The sequence below is a fragment of the Lathyrus oleraceus genome, chromosome 1 (genome assembly GCF_024323335.1).
Source record: "Lathyrus oleraceus cultivar Zhongwan6 chromosome 1, CAAS_Psat_ZW6_1.0, whole genome shotgun sequence".
Classification (NCBI taxonomy): domain Eukaryota; kingdom Viridiplantae; phylum Streptophyta; class Magnoliopsida; order Fabales; family Fabaceae; genus Lathyrus; species Lathyrus oleraceus.
The window spans coordinates 437023203-437033263 of NC_066579.1; the positions used below are offsets into that span (position 1 = coordinate 437023203).

The following is a 10061-nucleotide window of genomic DNA, read 5'->3' on the forward strand; positions in this document are numbered from 1 at the left end:
AATAATTGATCAGGAGGCCATCAAAGGTGTTAAACATGTTGAAGTTACTCTCAAACTAGGACTTGAAATCGAATCTCTGGAAAAGACCTATGATTTATTCATGGTAAGGCTCAACTTTTCGAAGATCAAGCTCGAAGATTTCAAATCCAAATTCCTTGCTTAACTTTTTACTTTGAATTTTATTGCTTTTAGTATTTTGATATCTTGTAATGATTGTCGTACCCCAAATTTTGACCACTATTTCTTTCTTGTTATTGACTTAGAATCTAGGTCATTGACATGCTTAAGACCCTTTATAGGACATCTCGTCAATCCCAATGACCTAAAAAGTCAAAGGGGAATCATTTTGACTTTTTAGTCCCTCATAGGGATTTGTTTTAATTCAGAGATGTTGATTGTAACGTAATAATTTGGGGAGTTATGCTAGAGGGATATTACCATTGATAACTAGGATATTTTGTCTTACTAAAATACATTAATAAAAACTAATAATTAGGGGGATTATTTATTTTAATAACAGGGGTAGAATAAATTATAATAATGTTATTACTTAAATGGGGATAGATTAATATTAATATTATTTTTATATTAATATTAAGTTATATTATGGTTATTTAGGAATAGATTAATATTGGGATTAATTAATTTATTTATTTTTTTACTAATCAAATTATCATTAATTGATATATTATCAAATGAGGATCATAATGGGGTTATTAGAGCATAATATTAGTATTAATAATATTACTAATATTAAATTTTATTATTATATTTCTGCTAATGCTACATTATTTCAAATGAAAGAAATAGCACAATTGGTAGAAAAAGTATGGGTAAAGAGGATATGAGCTCAAATCTTATATTTCTCATTTTTAGATTTTTTTTTCTCTTTTATTTGTTTTTACTTTATTTCTAATTTTTCTATTTATTTTCAAAACTACAAGAAAAAAAATCACAAAATAACATTTTTTATTATTTAATTATTAATTTTCGTATTTTTTATTTAAAGCATATTTTAAAATATTATTTTTCCATTAAAATCATGGTGAGAACATGAGCTCAAATCTTACCTTTCTCATTTTTAGATTATTTTTTTTCTCTTTTATTTGCTTTTACTTTATTTCTAACTTTTCTATTTATTTTCAAAACTATAAAAAAAATCACAAAATAATATTTTTTATTATTTAATTATTAATTTTCGTATTTTTATTTAAAACATATTTTAAAATATTATTTTTCCATTAAAATCATGATTTTATTAATAAAATCTCAAAAAATCAAAAAAATAAAAACCTTTTATTATTATTAGGTAATTAACTTATTTTTATTTATTTAATTTTTTTTATCTAAATTCACCCAACCATGAATCCATCCAGATTCATTAACTTGGCCTTTAAAAAATTGGAAAAATCAGGTTAAATTAAAATATTCATAAACAGTTCTATTTCATTTAATTTTTTAAACCTAATTTTCGCTATAAATAGTATTCACTTTTCACGATCCACAATTTACTAAACCCAATATTGTAAAGTTGTTGCTCTTCACATTGAGGAACAACAACACCAAAATCCTAAAGTCTCCATCATCATCAATCTTTTTAAGGAATTACGAGAAGGTTGTGATCAAAAACACAAAGGGCAAGAAAGAGTAACAAAAAAAGATTGAATCTTTCTGCTTAATTGGGGACAATCTTCTCCTCGTAGGTCGGTTTCCCTTAACCGGGGATAATCTCCTCCTCGTAGGTCGGTTTCCCTTATTCTCTCACTTAACTATTTGATATGTTGTTTCTTATTTGATGCTTAATACTTCCTTAGGGTATTGGTTTATTTTTGTTATTATGGATCATATTAATATTGATTGTGTTTGAATTATTATAATTATTTTAATATAAACCATTTCTATACACTTTCTCTAAAAAAGACTTCTGCCCAAAAACTAATAATATGGGATAAAACCTTAGGATTTTAAGGGATAAAAAAATTATGGTATAACTATTGAATAATTTAGGGATAACTTTGGGAAAATAAATAGCTATAAATTTTTAAGGTTCTAGGGATAAAAAAAGTAGGGATAAGGGATATAACAATTGAGTTTATATAATTACCCTTTTAATTTATTTTCTTAAATAAAGTAATAATTATATTTTTACAAATAATTAATTGGGATAATTTTAGGGATAATATGGATAAGGTTATGGGATAAAACTTTAGGATTTTAAGGGATAAAATTTTATGGGATAACTATGGCATAATTTAGGGATAGTTTGGGATAATTTTTGGGACAATAAATAAGGATAAATTATTAGGGTTGTAGGGATAAAAAATTAGGGATAAGGGATATAACCCTTGAGTTTATATAATTACCCTTTTAATTTATTTTCTTAAATAAAGTAATAATTATATTTTTGCAAATAATTTTAAGGATAATATGGGATAAGGTTATGGGATAAAACTCTAGGATTTTGAGGGATAAAAATTTATGGATAACTATGGGATAATCTAGGGATAACTTTGAGATAGTTTTGGATAAATTTTGGGACAATAAATAGGGATAAATTTGTAGGGTTTTGTGGATAAAAAATTAGGGATTAGGGATATAACACTTGGGTTTTTATAATTACCCTTTTAATTTATTTTCTTAAATCAAATAATAATTATATTTTTGCAAATAATTAATTGGGATAATTTTAAGGATAATATGGGATAAGGTTATGGGATAAAACTCTAGAATTTTGATGCATAAAAATTTATGGGATAATTTAGGGATAACTTTGGGATAAATTTTGGGACAATAAATAGGGATAAATTTTTAGGATTTTATGGATAAAAAATTAGAGATACGGGATATAACACTTGGATTTTTATAATTACCCTTTTAATTTTTTTCTTAAATAAACTAATGATTATATTTTTTTGCAAATAATTAATTTGTATAATTTTAGGGATAATATGGAATAAAATCTCATGCTTTTTAGCGATAAAAATTTATGGGATAACTATGAGATGATTTAGAGATAACTTAGGATAAATTTTAGGATAATAAGTAGGGATACATTTTTAGGATTTTAGGGATAAAAACAAGGGACAAACATCAGAATAAGGGATATGGTCTTTGAGATTATATAATTAAAATTTTAATATATATATATATATATATATATATATATATATATATATATATATATATATATATATATATATATATATATATATATATATATATATATATATATATATATATATATATATATATAATTTCACTATCGATTTAGATTCTTAATCAAAATAGTTAGATATTTTTAATCAGGATAACAAATATGTCAAATAAATATATATATTTATTTTCATAAATAAATCAAGCATTATATATTTTTTTTTGTAATCAATAATGAGGATAATTTTGGGATATAAATTTGGGATAAACAGTTAGGGATAAAATTGGGATAGGGGATATATCTTTTTATATTTTATTTAATTTTCTTAATTAAATTAAATTATATTTTCAAATCAAATGGGACAAGGACATGAGATAAAATATGGGATAAAACTCTCATGTTTTCAAAGGTTAAATAAGGGATAAAATCGGGATAAAGGATTATGTCTAATACATAATTAGGATAACTAATTTATTTTCTTAAATAAATGAAATATCTTTTTTTGCAAGTAATAAAGGGATACAATCAAATTCAACACACTTTAAATTATAAGACCTCTACCATATTGTATTGAGACATTTTCTCCAAATCAATTACTTCTCCGTCCCCGATGCGTGAGAATTTTCAAGGGATAAAAACAACCAACTAACCAACTTTTTTTAAGACGAACTACGGGGCTCTGATCCTTCAATAAATTTGAGGGTACGTAGGCCTATAGTTGTAAGACTCTAGCGAGTATAATAATCAAAAATATTTCTTAGGGATTCCCTTATTAAAATAATAAAACATTTATATATATATATATATATATATATATATATATATATATATATATATATATATATATATATATATATATAAAATATAACAAATAATTAAACAATTAATATATATCAAGCAAACACCCTAGAAGCACACACTAACCCTAAAATTAGAGGAGAATCCCATTGAGTACAATGGAAGTAAGGGGTGCCGAACACCTTCCCCTTACTTAACCGACTCCCAAACCTAGCATCTCACCCTTAGTTTATAGGTTTTATCATTATTTCCCTGTTCCTTAGGAACGAATAAAGGATGGTGGTGACTCTGTCATTTTTCCACTCGCGACAATGACTTTTCCATTTTGGCACTTTTTATGAATACCATTTTGGCTCTTTCACATCTATATATGTTATTCTATTGCTATTTGAATTTCCTATAGCATAGGTTTATACCTTTTCAAGTATTTTCCATTTACTCTCAGGATTCGATGATCAGATGTTAATTCTTTGATTTCATAAGCATTATTTGAAAACACTTGAATGATATAAAATGAGCCTTCCTAATTAGGAGACCATTTACCCAAAGTCCTATCTCTTCCATCTATAGGTAAAAGAACCCTCCACACATAGTCTCTGACTGAAAAGGTATTTACCTTAACCTTCTTATGGTAGGCCTTAGATACTATTTCCTTTTTACTTATTAAGACATTCAACGCTGCTAACATTTCTTCATCCAAATCAACCATTTCGTCTAACGTCATATTCCAATAATGATCAAATGGGATCTCTCTTTGCCTTTGAATTCATGTCGATTGCAAATATATTTTGAAAAGTAAAATAACATCATGTCCATAAGTCAACTGAAAGGGAGTTGTATTCATCGCCTCTTTAGGAGACATTCAACATGCCCATTATACTTGATCCAGGGTTTTATGCCAATTATTTGGCTTTTCCCCACATGTTTCTTAATTAAACCAATAATGACTTTATTGGTCGCCTCGACCTGGCCATTGGCTTGGGCGTAAAAAGCCGTAGATGTCAACAACTTGATCCCCGTCTTAGAGGAGAACTCCTGCATCTTTCGACCAGTGAACACCGATCCTTGGTCATTCACAATGGTCTAAGGAATTCCAAATCTATAAATAATATGTTTCTGAATAAACCTGATCATCACTTCTTGGTCATCATTAACTAAGGAAATCACTTCTATCCACTTAGTAAAATAATCAATACCCACTAAAATATATTTCTGTCTTTTAGATGATGTTGGTCAAATTTCACCAATTAAATCCAATGCCCAACTTCTGAATGGCCATGGCTTCACAACTGCATGTAATTCGCTTGCAGGGACATGATGAATGCTTGCATGCACTTGACATTATTGCCAACCCTTAGCAAACTCAATAAAATCCTTTAGCATGGTAGGCCAATAAACGCCTTATTGACATAACAACCATCTCATCTTGTGCCCTACTTGATGAGTGCCACATGCTCTGCCATAAATGTTTGATATATCTAGATACGCCTCACTCTCACTGAGGCACTTGAGCAAAATACCCTCAAGTGTTTTCTTGAACAATTTGTTCCCTATGATAACATAGCTCAAAGATATGTACTTAACCTTTCAATCAGTTGATCTTGTCGGATTCTCTAAGTATTCGACTATTGACTTTTGCCAATCAGTGTCAATCAAAGTACATGATTAGGTTCTCCTTAATACATTTTTATTGTTTCGCCATCTGCTTAATAACTAATTCAGAATCTCCTTTTATCTCGACTTTTTTCCCCTCAAATCTAACAAGATTTCGAGACCAACTATTAAAGCTTTGTACTCTACCTCATTATTTGATCAAGAGTCGTCAATTCTATTTTTGAACTTCGTCGAAATCTTATCAGGTGAAATTATTAGAGTTCTAATTCCATTTCCATTTTTATGGTTGGATCCATCGAAGTATAACTTCCAAGGTTCTGACTCCAAATAATTTTGAGGTGCCTCGATCGTTGCATGATCGACGATAAAGTCGACAACCACCTGTCCCTTCATTCCCTTTAAAGGCACATACATTAAGGAATATTGTGTTAGGGCAAGAGCCTACTTTTCAATTCGACTATGAAAAATTAATTTAGATAACATGTGTTTAATAACGTCGAAATGCAAAGACACATACACATCAATTGGTTTTATATAATATTTTAATTTCACACATGAGAAATACAAGGAAAGGCACATCTTTTCTATCAGACTATACCTAGTCTCTACATCATTCAAGACTCGACTGAGATAATAAATGGCCCTTTCGACACTATTATCATCCTCATGTGTGAACATGCTTCCTATAGTCGAGTCCAAATCAGAAATATACAACCTCATCCATCTATTTCTAACAGGAAAATTGGAGGAATCATCAAATACTCCTTTATTTCGCCAAACACCCTTTAATGCTCTGGATGTCATTTAAACACTTCCTTCTTCAGGCGAATTAATGGGGATAATAGTCAAATCTTGCCACTAAGGCTTGAGATAAACCTCCTCAAAAAACTACTCTTCCCCAATAAAGATTGGAGATCTTTCTTAGTCGAAAGAGGTTGAGTTTCTATGATGGCCTTAGTCTTGTTCTGTTTAATTTCAATGCCCTTCTTATGGACAGCAAAGCCAAGGAAGTCTCCAACCTGCACACATAAAGCACACTTAAGAAGATTCATTTTTAGTCCGTACTTCCTCATTATTTTGAATGATTGTCGAAGATGGTCGAGATGACCATTTCCAGACACAGACTTAACGACTATATCATTAATATATTTGCATAAACGTCTCGATATAATCATGAAAAATTGAATTCATCACCCTCTGGTATGTTTCCCTAGTGTTCTTCAAGACAAAAGGCATTACCACCCATTGATAACATGAAACTATATCACATTTTTGGACTTGATTTAATTAAATTATATCGTTATTTGATTCAATTTATTTTATATTATTCGATATTACTCGGTATTTTCTTTTTATTTATCTCAGGTATCATTATTTAAAGCATGGGTGAAAAAGAAAGAAAAGGGGTGCAAAAAGAGGATTTTCTAGGAAAAGCATCTCACCAAAGCCCAACCCACGTTTGGAACAAGGAAAATGGCTGTGACGACCGCCACACTCACGTGCCGAGCGGCACGCCCCTCTACTTAGTGTTATGACCGTAACACATGGTGTGACGGACGTCACACACCCCACTCCTATATTTTGGCATTGACGTGCGTAACAGAAGGACGTTCTCCCCTATTTTTCCTCTTGACTCGTTGACACTTTGGAACCCTATTGAACATACTTTTGGGAAAACGGTTACTTTATGGATGAATATAAATAGACCTCAAAAGGTCCAATTGAAAGGCTACACCGTGCAATATTTTTCCTGCTTTCTAATTTTCCAGCATTCTATTTTCTTAGCATTTTCTTTTCTTTTCTTTTCTAGTTTAGTTTCCTAAGCATTCAATTCATTTTCTCACGATAGTTTCTACACCGGAAACTATTGTGTAATTTTTACTGGATCTAACCTTACGTCGGATCATAGTATTTTATTTCCTTGTTTTTACTTACCTGTCTGATCGAGAATTGTGAAGAACAAATCCAACCGACTTGTGGTGGAGTGTTCGAGCATCGAAGCTAGGAGTTAAAATCCAGAATTCTAGTATTTTTACAGGTTCATTAATTAATTGAGTTATTGTTTTAATTTACATATGCTCTGTGCTGCTGTTTATATATATTGTTCGTTTGATAGGGCCGTATTTATGCATGATTATTGTTTAGGCATGTTTAACATGTCCGGCTAATTAACTTAGATATCGGTATGTAAAGTAAGCGGAATAAAGGAATCAAAACTGAGTTGGTTTAAATTTATTTCAAAATATAGTCACTCTTTTTCTGGTCTCAATTTACAGAGTTAATACCAAAGTTTTTGTACGAGAGTAAAAGACATAAAGAAGTTAAAATCAATAGAACGACGGTTTGAGCTTTTAACTGGACAGTGTAAATTGAACATTAACTTTAAATCAGGGCGAAAGCAATTTTTAAGGTTAATTGAATTCTAATTATTTTCAAAAATTATTTTTAAAAGTTAAATGTGAGGACGAGAGTTAAGCATTTAAGTTTAATCATATAATCTAAGTCAACAGAGCGAGAGTTTGAGACGAGGGTGTTTAAACGGTTAGTATTTTCTCAAAAAGAGTTTCTATAGATTCTATTGTTTTCAAAAAGTGATTTTAGATTTAACGAAATAGTGAGAGTGTACGTTAATATAAAGTCATAGTCTGATTCAACAGAGCGAGAGTTTGAGGAAAAGGCTTTTAATTAATAGTGTCTACTGAAAAGACTTATTTTAAAAACTAAGAAAAAGACCAACGAGGATTTGATTCCCTAATTACGACGAACTACATACCGATATCCGTGTTATTTGATATTTAATCTAGATCCAAATTTAGTTTTACTTTTCCCCCTAATCATCAAAGTATCATCCGCCTTAGCTTTACGCAGTAACCTTAGAAAAACGGTATATCGATTCATTAAGTCCCTGTGGGATTGATATCTTTTAAAACTACGCGATTAGACTGTGCACTTGCAGTTAATACCCGATAGACTCATAAAGTCGCGATCAAGTTTTTGGCGCCGTTGCCGGGGACTTTTATTTAGTCAATATCGTAACTCTTCTGTTACGCTGTAGAGACTAAGGCAATTTTTATTTTTCCTTCTTTTTCGTTGATTTGTATGCCACACACTCGCTCACAAGGCGAACCGTACTACTTACGAATCAACGACGTTGAACGATATCTTCGATTATTACGACGGATTCGGGAGTATCGTGCTACAAACAATCTTCCTCCAATCGAAATTCATGATCTCAAAAATCTCTTTCCTTCGACGATACCAGCGATGGCCGAACCAGCTCGTGCTCTTCGAGATTACGCTGCTCCATCGCAAGATGAGCCGCATTCGAGTATTGCTCCACCCGCAATCGAAGCGAACAACTTCGAACTTAAACCTTCACTGTTGCAGGCAGTGCAACAGAACCAATTTTCTGGAAATCCTACCGAGGATCCAAACCTTCATTTATCCGTATTTGTCCAATACGCTGACACTGTTAAAGCTAATGGTGTCACTTCATAGGCAATTCGACTTCGTCTCTTTCCTTTCTCGTTAAGAGATAAAGCTAGAAGATGGCTTCAGTCTCTTCCTTCCAACTCAGTCACCACATGGAATGAGTTGAAGAAAGTCTTTCTCGCCCGATATTTCCCTCCAAGCAAGACAGCTATGTTGAGAGCCCAGATAAATGGATTTAAGCAAAAAGATAACGAGTCTCTTTTCGAAGCATGGGAAAGATACAAGGACATGATGAGACTTTGCCCACACCATGGTTTAGAGGACTGGTTAGTAATTCACACCTTCTATAATGGTCTCTTGTACAACACAAGGTTAACAATAGACGTCGCCGCCGGTGGTGCGCTTATGGATAAACCTTACCCTGACGCTTATCAACTTATCGAGAGCATGGCCCAAAATCATTATCAGTGGGGAAGCGACTGAACAATGGTAGAAAAACCTCAAACGAAAGGTGGCATGTACGAGATAAGTAGCCTTGATCATGTTAATGCAAAAGTGGATGCTCTTGCCCAGAAAATCGAAAGTTTAAATGTATCACTTCCAGCCACCGTGGTTGTCGTAACTCAAAATTGCAAAGTCTGTGGAATTCAAGGTCACACGCCTACAGATTGTCAACTCCTAACAGGAATTCAAACAGAGCAGGTGAACTATGCTCAAGGAAATCCTTACTCGCATACCTATAACTCAAACTGGAAGAACCATCCTAATTTTTCATATAAAAGTAACAACGCTTTATACGCACCAGGTCAAGCTCTCAGTCAAGCTCCAGCTATACCTCCTGGATATCAAAATCCGACCCCATCTACACCTAACAATAACGTTCCTAGGAAATCCAATTTGGAAATCATGATGGAGAACTTCATAGCTTCTCAACAGCAAACCAATAAAGAGTTCTTAAACCAGAATGTACACACTAACGAACAGATTAAACAACTAGCAAGTAAAGTAGATGCCCTGGCTACCCATAACAAAATGCTGGAAACACAAATCTCGCAAGTAGCTC

The 10061-nt window shown here is 31.6% G+C and overlaps 1 non-coding gene across 1 annotated transcript; it reads right to left on the reverse strand.

Annotated features, from left to right (window-relative positions):
* Positions 1–9208: 9208 nt before the first annotated feature.
* LOC127115967 (small nucleolar RNA R71) lies at positions 9209–9315 on the reverse strand. The gene has a single exon (XR_007800963.1). It is a non-coding gene; the product is annotated as a small nucleolar RNA R71 (small nucleolar RNA).
* Between the last annotated feature and the right edge of the window lie 746 nt (positions 9316–10061).